Source organism: Podarcis muralis, chromosome 17 (genome assembly GCF_964188315.1).
Source record: "Podarcis muralis chromosome 17, rPodMur119.hap1.1, whole genome shotgun sequence".
Taxonomy (NCBI): Eukaryota; Metazoa; Chordata; class Lepidosauria; order Squamata; family Lacertidae; genus Podarcis; species Podarcis muralis.
This window is the reverse complement of record NC_135671.1, coordinates 20170233-20188663: the sequence shown is the minus strand read 5'-3', so window position 1 is coordinate 20188663 and position 18431 is coordinate 20170233. Positions and strand designations below refer to the sequence as shown.

General features: G+C 41.6%; 1 protein-coding gene across 27 annotated transcripts in view; it reads right to left on the bottom strand.

Annotated features, from left to right (window-relative positions):
- PTPRD (protein tyrosine phosphatase receptor type D) overlaps positions 1 to 18431 on the bottom strand; it is a 1167048-nt gene that overhangs the window by 860966 nt on the left and 287651 nt on the right. For all 27 annotated transcript variants that reach the window (XM_077921375.1, XM_077921383.1, XM_077921379.1 and 24 more), the window contains one exon: positions 4728 to 4835. The gene's annotated coding sequence lies outside the window, so the exon portion shown is untranslated. The remainder of the gene's footprint in view (positions 1 to 4727; positions 4836 to 18431) is intronic.

Genomic DNA, 18431 nt, shown 5'->3' with positions numbered 1-18431 from the left:
AGGCAGTAAGCCTTATCAATTCATTACTACTTCCAAGGCTCTCTTTCTCTTTGCTTTCAGCTGCTGGCAAAGGATAGGCTTTTTACAGTTCAATTTTTCAGTTTATTTTTGACTGCTTTTAATTAAATTTGATGGCCTGCTTCTGCACTAGTGAAGTTATTGGAGTTGCAAAGCACTTTGCTGTTATACTGATGGCTCCCTTGATGCGGGCCCATTATTAACTGCTTTTTTAAAAGTGCTTCTTTCTACTCTCATTTTATAAATATTTAAATAACTGTGACTTTCTATAACATAAATATCTGGACTCTAGAGATAGCCTGCTTTACATAGTCACTGGATTTTTTTTTTAAAAAAAATTATACAGATATTAATTGGGAAAACATTACCCCCAAATCACGGTACTTATGTCAGCACAAATTGTAGTGATATTTCAAAGTTGCAGTAATCAATGAATTAGTCAGTAGTTTATGACCTATTGCATTCTGCAAGTTAATTTTCCCCACATATGTTAATTAGATCAACAGAAAGATAGGAAGCAATAATCATAGACAACTGTTACGATAAGAGATTGAGATAATATTACAAATTAACCTGCTATGACCAAACTTTTTGCTTATAAATCACCCCAGGTTATTGCAAAAACAGGAACAATTTACACAACTACTGATTATGTTTTGGGCCCAAGACATGGACAACTGAAGTGATGAATCTGTGATCTAACTGCTCGACCAGAGGCCTATTGCTGTCATAAATGAACTCGTTTATGCTGGTCCAAATCATAGTACCATGAATGGCAAATAAACCATTTAAGTATTACTGTTACTTGGTTTACAGAAGCCAAAGGAAAAAAAACATATGATTTTACAGCTAAATAGCAAACCCGACTATGTTGATGTAATGGGACCAAAAGAAACTGAACCCTCCCACTACTTATTTATTTTCCTTAACCCCTCTACTTGTGGCTCACTTACCTCATGAGAGAAAATATATTTTAAAATATGTACTTCATTTGAAAAACCCCCACAAATGAATGCAAGAAATAGAATAAGTTTATGAGTGGACACATCTGATAGTGACATCTGTACAGATTCAACACTGGGTTTGAGGACTCTTTCAAACAAATGCTTAAATGTTGACGTATAAGTCAAGATAATTACATCACCGGATGGCTGCAGTTAGAACTAAATAAAATATTTTCAAATAAATGGCTGGTTACAAACAATTGATTTCTCTATCTGGTCAAGCAAATATGGGCAGAAATATGTTTCATGCCTTTTCATATTTTTAAACTTTTTTCTTCTGTGACCACAGCTATGAAAGGTTAATTATTTAATATATTTCAACTACGTTTCTGCTAACCCCATAGTTTAATAATCATTCTGGGTAGTATATTTCCATAAGGAGATTGGGTTTCATTTTTCATAACAGGACTTTTTCTACCCTCCCCTATTCACCACTAATGTCTGCTCTGAGGGTATCCCATAGCATATTGGGGTATATTTTCATATTTTAGGAGCTGCAGCAGGAAAGATAGTGGATAGGTGCAACTGGATGTCACCCAGAACAACTGCTAAACTGTGTGGTTAGCAAAAGGATAGTTGAAGGATAGAGATGGCTTAAATAATGAACATTTTTTCACCAACGTAACAGAATACAACTCAGCTATGAATTCACACTAAGTTAATTTCATGGTCTCCATTAATCTCCCTACCAATGCCTAGGCTGCCTTTATCTATTCCCTGCCTCTTCTTTCAAACCACAGTGAAATTAGAATGCTTGGGATCCTACGTTCTCTGTTCTTGTACAGGCATGCCTATTCTCATGGTTGTGTGTGTATATTTGTAACATCATGCCTTTTTGTACTATTAATAAGCAGTTCTGTTCAATAACGTAAGCCTAGGGATGGTAAGTGGACACCACAGACACAGGATGTCGTCAATAACTAAAATACAGTGGTACCTCGGTTTTCTAACGTTTCTGTTGATGAATATTTCGGTTTACGAATGCCGTAAACCCGGAAAGAAATGCTTCGGTTTTTGAAAACGCCTCGGAAGTCTAACATGCCATGCAGCTTCCTCTGAGTGCAAGATCCTGAGGCCTAGCTGTCAGTTGTTGAGTCCTCAGTTTTTGAATGTTTCAGAACCCGAATGGTCTTCCGGAATGTATTATGTTTGAAACTGAGGTACCACTGTACCGAAGAGATGCATACTGATGATTCCTTAACCACACCACTTCACCCAACACTGTACCTGAGCAACTCAGAACTAGCATTGACATGGTTCCATTATTACCTCCAGCCAAACCCACTAAAAATAAAAATTATATAAGGAAACAGACAAAAAATAGACTAATTTTTCACCCTGTTAAAATGTTATTTGCCACATTTACTGCACAGCTTAAATGTGCAGGTAGGTATTAATCTACCAAAGTGTTCATTAAGGTACTTGATCTAATTTTTAAAATTAGGAGCTTTTCATTTTATTGCCCATGAATTACTGCTTTAAATAAGAATAAAACAAACATTTATAAGCAAGTATGATATCTAAAGGCATGAATGCAGCATTCTGGACATATATTCTAATTAAGGACAAGTGTAGCAGAATAGGACCAACTTCTTCAAGAGCATCTGAAAGACATAGCTTAGAGTAAATCACATTCACTGCAAAGCTCATATTATACGTTTTGTGATTTTACCTCACAGGTCCAAGAGAACTATAAAGATGATAAGGTACAGGGTTGAAAACTGCTGGCTCTTATTTTAGAATCCAGACTTCTCAAGTTAATTTGGCACAGGCATAAACCTAGATTTGTTTACTTCAGCACATTTATATAGAGACCATAAAGTTTTAGGGGTTTTTTTGTTTTTGTTTTAAAAATAAACCAATGAATAAATATTTCTGATTAAACATACACCACAATCACTAGATAAATAGGACTCCAGAGCAGCGACAGAAAAACACACACATGTAAACATTAAATATTGTTTGCTGCAGACAGCTGTGTGCTTACTGCATTGGCGTTTTGAATTTTTGATTCATTAAACAAATTTAGATGTGTGCCTATCTATAATCTTCTTTTACTGGCTAGCATGCTTTAAAGAGATTTGGAGGGGGGGGGGCTTATGAACATTCTCTAGCTCCCAGACAAGCTTTTCAACTCAACCCAGATAGCTAAGAAACATTATAAGTGCTTGTATACACTTGCATACTTCACACTGGTTTGTCCCCAGCTGATAAAAGCCAGCTGTGCCTGCCTCAGGACCACAGCCAGCCAAATAACAACTCTCCATGCCCCTGCCCCCTGCTTAATTAGGCTTACAGTGGTTTTGAATGCTAACCTTCCATCCTTCCTTAGGCACTGTGTTTTGCAGATGACCCATTAATCCTAGTCTCAGCCCTCTCATGCCTCAGTCCTCCACCAGGAGGCTGAGAGGGATATCCACCCAATGCCTAAGCCAATACCCACCTACATCTGGAATCAATGAAGTTGTGGTCAATTTTAGAACCCCAGAATGTTGCCTTGTCCAGTTTGTTCACCTTCCTCTGGTTAGGCTTTGCTCCCTGGGGTGGTGTCAGGGACTGGGCTGATGGGAAGGAGTAGTGGAGACTGCCACCCCAAGAACTTTCTAGTTAGGGGGTGGATGAAGGGAGAATGGACCCAGGTTCGTGGTGGTGGCAGATAGGACGCACCCCAGAAGATGAAAAGAGCTGGGAAATAATGGGTAGTGAAGAACAAGAATGAGATAGCAGGTACACTAGCCCTGAACAGAGACAGGAATCAGTTGCATTTGAAACAGTACTGCAGCCAGTTAACACAATGTCCCTAGAGAGTCTGATAGACCCTCCTCCTTCTCCTAGAACCAGGTATTTTATCCATGTCACAGAGCACAAAGCCAAACAGAGACAGAAGGATTCCATAAGCAGCCACTGTAGACAGCCTGGGTGGGGTTCTGAAAGCTAGGAAGCTAGATGCCAGAGGGAGGAGTGAGCACTCTGGGCAACAGCGCAATCTCTGAGGGAGTACATGCTGGGGTCGCTGTGTATTTCTGCTGAGGGGAAACAGTGATCTGACCACAACAAGGAGCTGATGTCAATATTCCTCACTTTCAGAACACTCCATTCCTGCCCCATTGAGAAAACAAGGTCCATAGTGTGGCCTGCCACATGTGTTGTGGCATGTTGGGACAGCCCCATGGGACAGTCATGAAGTCCTGAGCCACCCAGAGCCAATCACCTTGCCATGGATGTCCGGGTCCCCCAAAACCAAATATAGCGATACCTCGGTTTTCAAACGTAATCTGTTCCAGAAGCCTGTTGGAGTTCCAAAACCGAAAACTCAGTACAGAAGCCTCAGTATGGAACACTCGATACAGAAGCTGCATGGCATGTTCAACTTCCGAGGCAAGTTCAAAAACTGAAGCATTTACTTCCGGGTTTACAGCATTTGAAAACCGAAATGTTCGTCAACGGAGACATTCGAAAACCAAGGTACCACTGTAGTGAATTTTGAAATTTTATGTGGAGGATTTTTTGAACTGCACATAGTTATCTTGATTTGTTATCTTGGTTTTTATGATGCCATTCTGAAAATAATCTCTGACTCCACTTTGCTTGCATCTATCTATCTATCATCTATCTATCTACCTATCATCTATCGTGCTTGTGAAGACTAATTAACATTGTAAATTAAGTCTTAGATGCAGCTTCACATGTGTGAAATTTCCCTACCTTGAGTTGAGGCTGATCGATTCCTCCAAAGCTGGTGCCAACATCCTGTCAGTCAGATACTTAACTAGATTGTCAAAGGCCAGGAAATCAGTTGCCTTTTATCCCCACCTGGAAAAAAAGAGAGAGGTGTCAGTCACTTTTTATGGCCTCCCAAGCATAATAAGTCACTCGTTGTGTTATCTCTGACTGTCACATTAAAGAGTTCATTGAACTCTCTTGCGAAGAACTGATGCATATAGTATTCCGCTATGTGAGTTACTCCTGAATTATTAATACATAGCTATCTATAGAAGTGAATTAAACCATTTATCCCTTTTATTTTATTTAACTATAAATGTCAAGAAAATTGCAATTGTAAAGCTAAATTATGTTCAAACATAACTTAATTAACTTAATTACGTTTCATTTAAGGCATCACACAACTGAACAGTATTCCTGAACTGAGTACAAAATGTAAAACCCTGGGATATTTCTTTATTATACTGAATTAGAAAGCATATGCGCTACAGACAGAAAGCTTAAAAGCAGCATTTGTATTACTATTTGCAAAAATATATTAGTTGAAAGCTGGATAAATGTTTTAATCACTGATTTTTGCAACCGTCTGGTTATAATTACACACAAAAAAAGCATCACAGAGGGTATTTCTTTAATAGACTTTTTGTGATCATACATTAGCCTTAAACATGTTTTTACAACTCGTTATAAATAAAATATTAAGCAATCAGGCATAAAACTTGTTGAGAGTTTCTCTTCTGCTTATTTCACTGATGTCTCAAAAGCTGTATTTGCCTCAAAACAACCTGCTATTGTCTAGGGTGCTTCCCAGCCGAGGGAATGCACATGGCAGATACTTAACTCTTTATTGTCAAATATATCACAATCGCTTCTACAGGTCTGAATACAGTCGTACCTTGGTTCTCAAACGCCTTGGTACTCGGATGTTTTGGTTCCCGAACGCCGAAAACCTGGAAGTAAGTGTTCCGGTTTTGGAACATTTTTTGGAAGCCGAACGTCCGATGCGGAACAAGTTCAAGAACCAAGGTATGACTATACCTACGCACACTAATCTAGTCTCTAGACAGCTGTTCCCAGGTCCCCGCTCTATGGAGCAGTTGCAGCAACAGGGGACAACTCCCCCTCCATCAGTTTATGTACCTTCCTCCAGCGGGATGCAAACATACAGCCAGAGCCTACACCTGTCTGGAATCTTCCTCTGCTCATCCCTTTTCAATCCCCTCCTGTTTCTGGGAGACTGTTATGTACTGAGTTGAATAGGATCCAAAATGCAGCAGTCTGATTGGTCCTAGAACAATAGGATTCAGAATGCAGCAGTCTGATTAGTCCTAGAACAATGTAGCAGTATGATTGGTCTGCAGGAGCTACCCAATCCAGCTCCAGATGGAAGTTAATCCACAACCTGATTGTCATGCTCTTTATTCAGCTCATAGTGGTGAGGAGGAACGAATGTTTTTCCCAAAGTATCTGCTTTATATACATTATTTACACAATGGGCTGCTCGTGATTGGCTAATTCCGGAATTCTCCTGTAGGCCAATCAGGTTGTGGATTCACTTCCATCTTGAGCTGGATTGGATGGCTCCTGCAGACCAATCATATTGCTGCATTGTTCTAGGACCAATCAGACTGCTGCATTTTGGATCCTATTCAACTCAGTACATAACAAAGACAGAAACAGGAGAGGATGGGGGAAGCATGTGGCCCTTCACTTGCCTGACCTGCCTCTCTTGACCCATCCTTCGGCTCTGAAGCTTCCTCTGCCTCCATCTCTTGTCTCCTGGCTGGTGCAGTGGCCCACCAACCACTGCTCCCATCTCTCGAGTCAGACTCCAGCCCCTGCTTCCCCCAAACCAGTGCAAACTGGTCAGTGTTCTGCCAGTTCCTGACAGCTATATACAACCATATACAACCATTATTATGATCCATTGACAAGGAAACAAAGCAGAAAACGTGAAATACAAAATCATAATCTCAGTAGAACCAATTATTAATTATTGACACTGACAAGCTAGGAACTAACCATCACAGCAGGCCTGGGAGATATGGCAACAATTTAGAAAATTGCCACCTGTTTGGTAATATATTTATATGTTCCATCGAGGAAGATACTCAAAAGGGTCTCTAAGGATCAACCAGGAAATGTTCTAATAAGAGGACAAATTATATGTTCTCTAACTCCTTGATTAGTGATGTATGGAAGTGAGAGCTGGACCATAAAGAAGGCTGATCGCCGAAGAATTGATGCTTTTGAATTATGGTGCTGGAGGAGACTCTTGAGAGTCCCATGGACTGCAAGAAGATCAAACCTATCCATTCTTAAGGAAATCAGCCCTGAGTGCTCACTGGAAGGACAGATCCTGAAGCTGAGATTCCAATACTTTGGCCATCTCATGACAAGAGAAGACTCCCTGGAAAAGACCCTGATGTTGGGAAAGATGGAGGGCACAAGGAGAAGGGGATGACAGAGGATGAGATGGTTGGATAGTGTTCTCGAAGCTACCAGCATGAGTTTGACTAAACTGCGGGAGGCAGTGGAAGACAGAAGTGCCTGGCGTGCTCTGATCCATGGGGTCATGAAGAGTCGGACACGACTAAACGACTAAACAACAACAACAACTCCTTGATAAAATATATAGTAGATGAACACATGATATACTACTGCAACCTCTTAACAGCTACAAGGACAGCATCTAACCTTGAAGAGGACTTTGGCAAATCTGCGATCTAAGATTTTAGAGGTAAAACATTAAAACAGGCAAACAAAGCTTCTCTTCTACACTTGGGAAATGTAAGAAAATTTAGATATTGCAAGCATTTGCTACCAAGCCAGGGTTAGTGGCCATGATTTTCATGGCATATTAGCTGATGCATGTCAGATATGGATATTTTATTCTCTGTATAACCATAGATTTGGTTTATATCAGGTATAATAATAATAATAATAATAATAATAATAATAATAATAATAATAATTTATTTATACCCCACCCATCTGGCTGGGTTTCCCCAGCCACTCTGGGTGGCTTCCAACAAAATATTAAAATACAATAGTCCTTCAGATATGAAAAGCTTCCCTAAACAGGGCTGCCTTCAGATGTCTCCTAAAAGTTTGGTAGTTGATTTTTCCTTTGACATTTGGTGGGAGGGTGTTCAACAGATGCCACCACTGGTTCCCTGTAACCTTGCTTCTCAGAAGGCCCTCAGTGCTGGATCTCAGTGTCTGGGCTGAACGATGGAGGTGGAGATGCTCCTTCAGGTGTATACAATGACAGCATATGAAGACCACTCTGCAATGCAATCTCCCCACAATTACACACTTTTCTATGTAAATGCAAAAGTGTCAATCCATACCTTAACACCTGCCTGCTTCTGCTTCTGCTTGTACTACCTCATCTGCCAGCTCAAGTTAATGAACTCGGGAAGCTGAGCTAAAGTTTATAGATTCGGAATGGACACTAATAGACCAATCTGTCCCCAAGCATAAAAGGAAGGAGTATGTAATCATAAAAATTAAATACACATCCATTTATATTGACATATACAACAGACCTTACCAAGATATTGCTGTGGTTTAAATAAAAACTACTTAAGCACCTCATCATCAGGTTCTCGGTTATCATAAAATATAACCAACTTATTGTGAAACTTCTTACAAATTCAAATGGAGGACTTTAGGAATTAGGAAGACAGAAAGAAAATGTCATGCACTGGAAAAGGATAAGGATATTTAAAAGGTTCTTATTTTTAGCAGTTGGCATTCAGTATGTGTACAGCTTGCTAAGGGAATCATAGGTGGTAACAAGGTCAGATAAGCAGAATGGTCAGTGATATATGTCTAGTCACTGAAGCATAATAACGAATCATTGGTCAAAAAGTCCCTACAGATTTGACAAGGCTATGACCTTCCAAGTAGTATTTAACTACCTGGGAAAATGACACAGAGTTACGGTAGATGTCTGGAGTGGTGCTTGTCTTGAAGAATGAACTATACCTGAGATCTCTTTCTTCCAATGAATGCTAATATGCCTATATTTCTGAGGTTAGAAAGATGTGGAAATATAGAACAACCAGGAGCTGCAACAAATTTGCTAATTATTACTGTCTTGAATAATGTCATATAAACAGATTCGAACAATGCACACAGACCTCAAAGGACTCAGTATCCTGATTCATGTTGAGATCAAAATTTACATTGGCATGACAATTCCCATTGTCAAGATAGCCACATGAAAATAACTTTTATTAAAAAAACAACAACCCAGAAGCTTTTGTCTTATGAATAATTGGTTCAAAGGTACCTAAAGAGGAGAAAAAACTATTTACATATCCTACCATGGGTGCTCGAATTATATATGCCCAGAGATGGAAAGAAGAAACAATTCCAATGAAGGAAGGTTAGCAACAAAAACCAATGGACTATGCAGAAATGGCAAAACTTTCCAGAAGATTAAGAAACCAAGGAGAGGGATGTCTTAATACCTAATGGGGAAAAATTATAGATTATAAATAAGAATTAGTGTCAACATCTTAAATCATTAGCAGGACTGACATAAAAATGTGCAGTAAGAAGAATATAAAGGATAAGCAGTAAATAGATTTGAAATAGATATTCAGTGGTAAAAGATATAATATAAGTAACTGCAGAAAGTGGGGAGGTGTGGATATTAAGATTTGGAGTTTTGGATTACTTATGTAAATTTATTTTTGTTATAATAGAGCCACATGACCTTCTCGTATGAAAAGGTATTGTGGGATACAGACCTGTCAACGTGCAAGACTTCTAGGTTTGCTCATGAATAATTGTCTTAGAAAAGCAAAAGGAAATGTTGGGGAAACTCTATTTCTTGCACATTTGAATGAAAGTTTAAAAATAAAAATGCGAGAGCAAAATATTGCTTATTGCAGTTCTAGCAAGAAGCTTATATAAAATTGTTGCAAGCCAAAACTTTAACATGCATAATTTCATGAAAATATTTCAGTGAGTATTAATTCAAAAAATGGAGAAGGGGAGGTATGGGTTAAATCCAATATTAGTCATACTCAGAGTAGATCCATGGAAATTAATATGCATGACTAATTTATGTTCATTAATTGCAATGAGTCTACTCTGAGTAGAACTTAGTTTGATACAGACCATTACATGCATTTTTCAGCACTGCCTTATTACGTTAGATTTAATGATTAAAAGGAAAAGAAAGCTTAAATGCTGACTTTACACTGCACATCATCCCCTATTTAATAATAAAGATTGGTAGCAATTCAAGTAAAATGTTTCCCTTGAGCTCATTTGCCTTTAATCCATTTAGCAAAACTTATAAAATGACACTTTAAATAGCCTCCTATGAAGAAAAGCTAAATGAGAAAGCAAAAAATGAGCTCCTGGGATCTTTCATGAATGTTCTGTTGATGATTTTCATTCCTCAAAGTGTTAGGTGATGAAGCTTTAATATACAGTTCATTCTTTCAACTGTAGAAGCATTTTAATATCCTCTATGTAGAATTTATAACCTGAACTATCTTGTGGTGCAACAGCTGCTCTGGTAGAGAGAAAAGCTCTGCTCCCGCCTGCTTCTCAAAAGCCTCCCTAACACCTTTTCCCTCCCCACACTTTTTCTTTGGGTTCACTCCCACAAATCTCAAGATGCCAGACGAATGAGTCACCGTGGGCTATCTCACACTCCCATGCTCCAAAAAAAAAAGGGGGGGGGAAGGCATAACACACAGCATTCCTCAACTGTAGTGCATGGAGGCTTTCCCCACAGTGAATAATAATAATAATAATAATAATAATAATAATAATAATAATAAATTTTATTTATATCCCGCCCTCCCCAGCCGAAGCCGGGCTCAGGGCGGCTAACAACACTAAAACAGTACAACATTATAAATACATTCTAAAAATTAATTAAAATACAAATTGATGGCAACCATAGACTAAAGCTTTGTAGAGATTGCCAAAGGAGGGAGTCAGGCTGCGCCCTGACCAAAGGCCTGGTGGAACAGCTCTGTCTTACAGGCCCTGCGAAAAGATGTCAAGTCCTGCAGGGCCCTTGTCTCTTGCGACAGGGCATTCCACCAGGTTGGAGCCGCAGCCGAAAAAGCTCTGGCTCTAGTTGAGGCCAGCCTAACCTCTCTGTGGCCTGGGACCTTCAAGATGTTTTTATTTGAAGACCGTAAGTTCCTCTGTGGGGCATACCAGGAGAGGCGGTCCCGTAGGTACGAGGGTCCTAGGCCGTATAGGGCTTTAAAGGTTAAAACCAGCACCTTAAACCTGATCCTGTACTCCACCGGGAGCCAGTGCAGCTGGTATAGCACCGGATGAATGTGATCTCGCAGCGAAGACCCCGTAAGGAATCTCGCTGCGGCATTCTGCACCCGCTGGAGTTTCTGGGTCAGTCTCAAGGGCAGCCCCACGTAGAGCGAGTTACAATAATCCAGTCTGGAGGTGACCGTCGCGTGGATCACAGTGGCTAGGTCAGGGCGAAAGAGGTAAGGAGCCAACTGCTTAGCTTGGCGGAGATGAAAAAATGCCGCCTTTGTAATAGCTGCAATCTGCGCCTCCATGGAGAGGGAGGTATCGAAGATTACACCCAAACTCTTAACGGACGGTGCTGGCACTAATTGCACCCCCGCAAGAGAAGGGAGTTGCCCCCTCACTCTCATATCGTCCCGTCCCAGCCAGAGGACCTCTGTCTTAGAAGGATTTAACTTCAACCGGCTCCCACGTAACCATCCAGCCACAGCTTCCAAGCATCTGATCAGTGTGTCTGGGGCCGAGTCAGGATGGCCATCCATCAACAGATAGAGTTGGGTGTCATCAGCATACTGATGGCAGCCCAGCCCAAAACTCCGGACAAGCTGGGCAAGGGGGCGCATAAAGATGTTAAAAAGCATCGGGGAGAGAATCGCACCCTGAGGCACTCCACACACCAAGGAGTGGCGGGATGACAATTCCCCCCCGAGCGCCACCCTCTGTCCCCGACCAGAGAGAAACGAGCGCAGCCATTGAAGGGCTGTGCCCTGGATCCCCACGTCGGCAAGGCGGTGGTCCAGGAGTTCGTGATCGACCATGTCGAAGGCTGCTGACAGGTCTAGAAGAATCAGCAGCCCCGACCCGTCTCGATCCAGCTGCCTACGGAGATCATCTGTTAAGGCGACCAGAGCCGTCTCGGTCCCATGACCAGCGCGGAAGCTGGACTGGAATGGATCCAGAGCCGATGTTTCATCCAGAAACCTACCAAGCTGTTCCGCAACCACTCTCTCAATCACCTTACCCAGGAATGGAAGATTCGAAACCGGGCGGTAATTGGATAGATCTAAGGGATCTAATGATGTTTTCTTTAAAAGCGGGCGCACCACTGCCTCCTTCAGTTCCCCTGGGAATGTCCCGGTGCCAAGGGACAAATTGATGATATCCCCCAGGGGGGCCCGCACCTCGTCTGGACACGCTCTAATCAGCCAGGACGGGCACGGGTCGAGAGGACAAGTGGTGGGCTTTCCAGCTCGGAGGAGTCTGTCCACATCGGCTGGGGATATCCGGTCAAAGTGGTCCAATACTGGACCCGAGGACAGTCGAGGGGCCTCCAGTTCCTTTATTGTATCGAAATTGGTGGGGAGGTCATGGCGGAGCAACAGGACCTTCTCCGCAAAAAAGCTCGCAAATGCCTCACAGCTGTGTGTCAAATTGTTATTTAAATTTGGCTGTCCTTCGAGGGACGTTAAAGACCGAATTATACTAAATAATTGCGCCGGGCGAGAGCTAGCGGATGCAATGGAGGCCGAGAAGTAGGACTAAAGGAAAAAAGAATAAAGGAATAAAGAATAAAGGAAGCCCACCCCCAGAACCACAAGATCTTCTGCATCTGCTATTCCACTCTGTAACTATTGCACAACAGAGTGTAGGAATTATACTCAATATCTTTTTGTATATTATAAGTGCATGTTTTAAGTAGTGATGTATGGAAGTGAGAGCTGGACCATCAAGAAGGCTGATCACCGAAGAATTGATGCTTTTGAATTATGGACTGCAAGAAGATCAAACCTATCCATTCTGAAGGAAATCAGCCCTGAGTGCTCACTGGAAGGACAGACTGTGAAGCTGAGGCTCCAATACTTTGGCCACCTCATGAGAAGAGAAGACTCCCTGGAAAAGACCCTGATGTTGGGAAAGATGGAGGGCACAAGGAGAAGGGGACAACAGAGGACGAGATGGTTGGATAGTGTTCTCGAAGCTACCAACATGAGTCTGACCAAACTGTGGGAGGCAGTGGAAGACAGGAGTGCCTGGTGTGCTCTGGTTCATGGAGGTCACAAAGAGTCGGACATGACTGAACGACTAAACCACAAGAAGTGCATGTTGCATATCAACACTGCTTTGAGGATGAAAGCCCTTTTCAAAGGCTCACAAAGTAATTAAAATAACCCCTATTTGAACCCAGCAAATGTTTAAATACATCAGTTGGCAGGGCCGTAAACTCTGCACTGCCATATCTTTCAAACTAAACACAAGTTTATTGGGAATGTGTGCATAACATAGGAATAGATGTGATGTCTCATGTAGTAATCAACTGGTGACCCTTGCCCAGAATATGAAAGAGATTCCAAGGTAGACAGGGGTGGTGGAGGAGAGATAGTATAATGTTGTAAGTAAATAAGGGGTCATTCTTTATTTGCAGTATTGGCCCGAATATAAGCCACACCCGAATATAAGCTGCACCTTTAAAATTCAGGAAACTGAAAAACTGAAGGTCGCGAATTTAAGCCGCAGTTTAACTTTTCGTGGTAGGAATTTGGGGGGGGGAAATGTGGCTTATATTCAGGTCAATATGGTACTTGGTCTAGGGCAGGGATGAATAACCTATCCCTCTCCAGATATTGATGGACTTCAGCTCCTATCATCCTGAGGCCTGGTCACATTGGCTGAGCCTGATGGGGCCTGGAGTCCAACAACATCTGAAAAGCTACAGGTTCCAGATAACTGGTCTAGGGCAGTGTTTCCCAACCTTGGGCCTCCAGCTGTTTTTGAACTACAATTCCCATCATCCCTGACCACTGGTCTTGCTAGCTAGGGATGATGGGAGTTGTAGTCCAAAAACAGCTGGAGGCCCAAGGTTGGGAAACACTGGTCTAGGGCAATGTATGAAGAACTGAGTCCCATACACTGTGAAATAAGCAGACAATAATGTGTATATAATCTTTCACTGCAACAGGGGAATGGTCTCTTGTTCTCCTCCTATTAGGAAAAACCTAATATACATTCTTTATGCATTTATTTGCACATCATTCTCCCAGTATTTGGGGTTTTTGTTTGTTTGTTTCATTCTCCTTTTTTTAACTGATGATAATGCTTAATTTTTGTCAGTGTACTGATGTTTCCCAGCACACATAATTGTGTCTGATATATTGGTAAAAATAGGAGAACCACGATACAAGATTGTGAAGTCGCCATATTTCACCTCCAATAAAATTAATTAAGCAAATGTTTATGGCAAACAGGCACCACACTGCAAAAAAGAAAAGGAAAAAGAAAAGAAAATTGGCAATAAGGACAAAACAATGGCCAAGAAAGCAAAAACCAAGATATTTAATTTTGTTACCTTTTAATGTGATGCAAAATTTTGCACAAATACAATCAGAAAAAGAAAACTGGGATACAAAGTGTTGGAGAATGGCAACTCATGACTCTGGTCTGCCCCATTGCATGGTTACGAACAGTGAATCATGTAAAAGCAGCTAGCCTGAATTCATCCTTGATGGAAGCCATTTACAAAAAATAGATAGATAGATAGATAGATAGATAGATAGATAGATAGATAGACAGACAGACAGACAGACATGCACTTACTTTGAAGTGAAATGTATTAAACTCATTTGGCTTTACTTCCATGAAAATATGCATAAGACTGGACTTTTAATTTCATATATACCCCTGATTAATACCCGTTAACTTGTTTGAGCCATACTATCGGTTCAGAATATGGAACGGGGTGACTGAATATTCTGTGAAATTGGCAGAAAGTAATAAAAATTGGCAGAAAGTAATAAAACACACAGTAATAATTTGATAGTGCATTTTGTTTTCAGAACAAATAATTCATGTTCTGCTTAGTGATGCACAGCTTCACATCCTACAACTGCATGCTCAAGTCACTAATAACGTCCTATTTATGTAAGTCAGGAGCTGGGCATTCACCTCATAGTCAGGCTTAAAATAAATTATTCTAATTTCCAACATGAAAATGCACGCACGTTAATGCATATGGCAAGGAAACCACTGTAGACCCAAGAAAAGTGTTCAGACAGCTACTACAATAAAATGTAATTTTATTTCATCCTAGGCTGGCACAGAATCTTTTATTACGCTCATAACAGTGAGCAAATTGCTCATAATTACTTATGAAGAGAAGAAAGAAAAAAGCAGATCCAGCAAGTCCCTTAACAACCTTAACCTGCAGCCCTGGGGCCAGATTCATACAGAGGAAGCAACAGAGCCTGTCACAGATAGTGCAGCAAAGTGAAGCAAAGGCAAATCCTTGCCAAGGGGAGGAAAAAATACAAGGAAATGCAAGAGAGAAGGAAGAAGTACAAAGTCAAATATTTCATTTGGAGTATTGCAACACTTTGCCTTGAAATAATAGATATTTAGTGTTTTATCCAGATTTCTAACCCACCCTACCTGACAGAGTCCAGAGAGCGAACAGCTACCCACAAATTGAAACACCGTCTTGCCAGAAGATAGAACTAACACATTCATTTCAAGTCATCGTATTTTACTCGAATTATAAGACTGCATCAAGGCTGAGTCATCTGAATTGCATTCTGCCACTATAGCGATAAATTAGGAGCAGGAGGTTCGAAAGGTCTAGGAAACATAAGTTTGAGGGTGGTCCATGCTAAACTGGTGGTAGAAAGGGTAAGAAGTAAGAAGTGGCTTGTTTTGAATGAGTTAAGCATTTGGTGGCAGGTAGTTTGCTTTTTTCTTCTGAAGACTTTGCTGCAGTGTTGTTGTTGTTTTCCCCCCTGGAAAAGTCATTTCCAATTCATCATTCTAGGTAGATGCTTTTGTTTCCGGGTGGTCAATAAAGGGGGATTGCTGACTAGACTGCAATTGTTATTAGGACTTGCTGATCAGAAGGTCGGCGGTTCGAATCCCCACAATGGGGCGAGCTCCCGTTGCTCGGTCCCAGCTGCTGCCAACCTAGCAGTTCGAAAGCACGTCAAAGTGCAAGTAGATAAATAGGTACCACTCCAGCGGGAAGGTAAACGGTGTTTCCGTGCGCTGCTCTGGTTCGCCAGAAGCGGCTTAGTCATGCTGGCCACATGACCCGGAAGCTATATGCCAGCTCCCTCGGCCAATAAAGCGAGATGAGCGCCGCAACCCCAGAGTCGGTCATGACTGGACCTAATGGTCAGGGGTCCCTTTACCTTTATAGTCAGTTTAATCCAGAACAGGCCTTTTGAAGAGTGAACACACCACCATCGCTTCATTGGCAGCCAGCAGCACTCTGTCATCATCATCATTTTATTTGTATGCCGCCTTTCCATAGTTGAAATGATGCTCAAGAAGTCCAATGCACATCTCTACCAAGGATGGTAGGAGCCAGTGTTGCTAATATGATTTGCATGCCCTGAAAATGGGGGAGTAAATAAGCTAGGACTCTCATCTCCAGAGTGCATGTAAGAACTGTCATGAGATTTCAAGAACAAGAAACAGTGTCTAACGGGTGTTTGTCACTTCTGGATTATTACTGTAATATATGTCATACCTCCACATCTACAGACCAAGCACCCATAAATGTTAGGAGCTGAAGAAAAGAGAGGCCAAGAAGCTATAGGATACCAACCAATTCTCCAGTTTTTCAAAACAGAAAGGGCCTTTCATGGAATGGTGGGAGTAAGGAAAAGGACCCCTCTTGCCACTTTCTACCTTGTGAAATGCTGCTTGGGCACTGACCACAAGAGAAAATATTATTTGAATGTGGTTATAGTGGGGAATCACTTCTATGTAGTGTTTTGTTGGAAATGCTGATGTTACACTTTGGAGATCTCAGTCAATATTATGGGATGGGAAGAGAGGACATAGTGGGATTTTACTCTGTGGTGCCCAGCAAATGATTCAGTCAGTTGGCTTTAGGAGAAAACACTGGATTTTGATTATGGAAGAAATGAATATCTAAAGATGAGAGGGTCATGACCCTTGGCCAGAATGAGTTTTGAGATTTAAAAGGAAAAGGTTTTAATTTATAAAATTCTTAGCAAAATGTATGGAACAACCCCCTGCTGAATCCCTAGCTAATCCTTGGTGAGGGACATCACCAGACAGAATAATCTCCCTAGGGCCTTACTGCCAAGGGAATTGTGTGCAATATTAAAACAAGTAATCGGACTGAAGATCATCCTAGGACACAATCCTTTTTGTGATCTCTGAAAGAGTTGGTGATGGAAAAGAAACGGCAAAATAACATAAAATGCACAAAATGTCTGTCATATGTTTATATTCTTTACTGTCTTCAGCAGATGAGGTTGTTAAAGTACACTTTCTTTTCTGAGAAGCTGCTTTATACCTGGGGTCAAACTATTGGTCCACCTGGTCAGCCTGGGATCTCCTTGGCAATGGATCCCAGAGGGGGCTTTCCCATCACCTGCTGGCCTGATTCCTCAAACCGGAAATGCTAGGTGCCAGAGGTGCCAACTTCCAAGGAAGAACGAGGGACTTGCTCAGATGATGCCATGTGAGACATTAGGGAGGAAGAGCCATGGGCAAAGCCGAACATGGCGCAGTGTAGCTACAATGGCCAGCAGCTCCTCCTGCTCCTCCTGTCACCATCACTGGTGGAGGTGCTGCTTCGATCCTTCTTCCCCTGTGCAGTGGCAGGAATCCACTGAAGCCATGCCATGCTCTGCTCTGCTCTTGGCCTCCTCCTCCCCCTTTGAACATTGGGGAGGAGGCAAAAGATGTCATGGAACTCGCAGACTGAAGCTGGGACCTTCTGGTTGCAAACAATGTGCTCTTATCAGTAAACTACAGGGACTCCCTTCTCTTAAAGAAAGGCAATTAAACATGCCAGTAGCTAACAAATATAAAACTTGGCTAGGGACAGAGGCTGATTTCACCATAAGTGACATTTAGGCAAGAAATTATCTGATCACTAGAATTAAAAAGCATAGAGATTTATTTTTCCTATATTAGAAGATACCACTGATCACCTTACACAGATGGCTTCTATGAAAATTGTCAAAGCCTGACATGCTGAGATGAATGGAGCTGAATTCATAGTTTTGAGTTATTTAAGAGAAAGCGTGTTCTCCTTCATGGAGAGCACGTCTTGCGGTGGGGTCTTGCAAGTCATCCCTCTGTTGTTGGCCGGGTATGATTGGATCGCCACGGAAGTGATTGGGCTCTCCAGAGTTGTTGGGGAGATTTCGATGTTGCCAATTTTGATTGACAGCCTAGAGGCTATACATTCCCTGCACGCAGCATTGAGCTTCCTCTTTTCGCTGCACGCATCAGATCACTCGCCCACCCTTCCTAACTTTAGGGTTTGTTCGCGTTTGACCTTGCTATGCCTATCATGGGGTCATCTGCTTTGGTCTGGTAGGAATTTTGTCCATTTGGCTGATTGGCTGGTGCCATTTGGTTTTTGCAAATCGTCACAACTTGTAAGGTTGCAGTTAGGCATTGGTT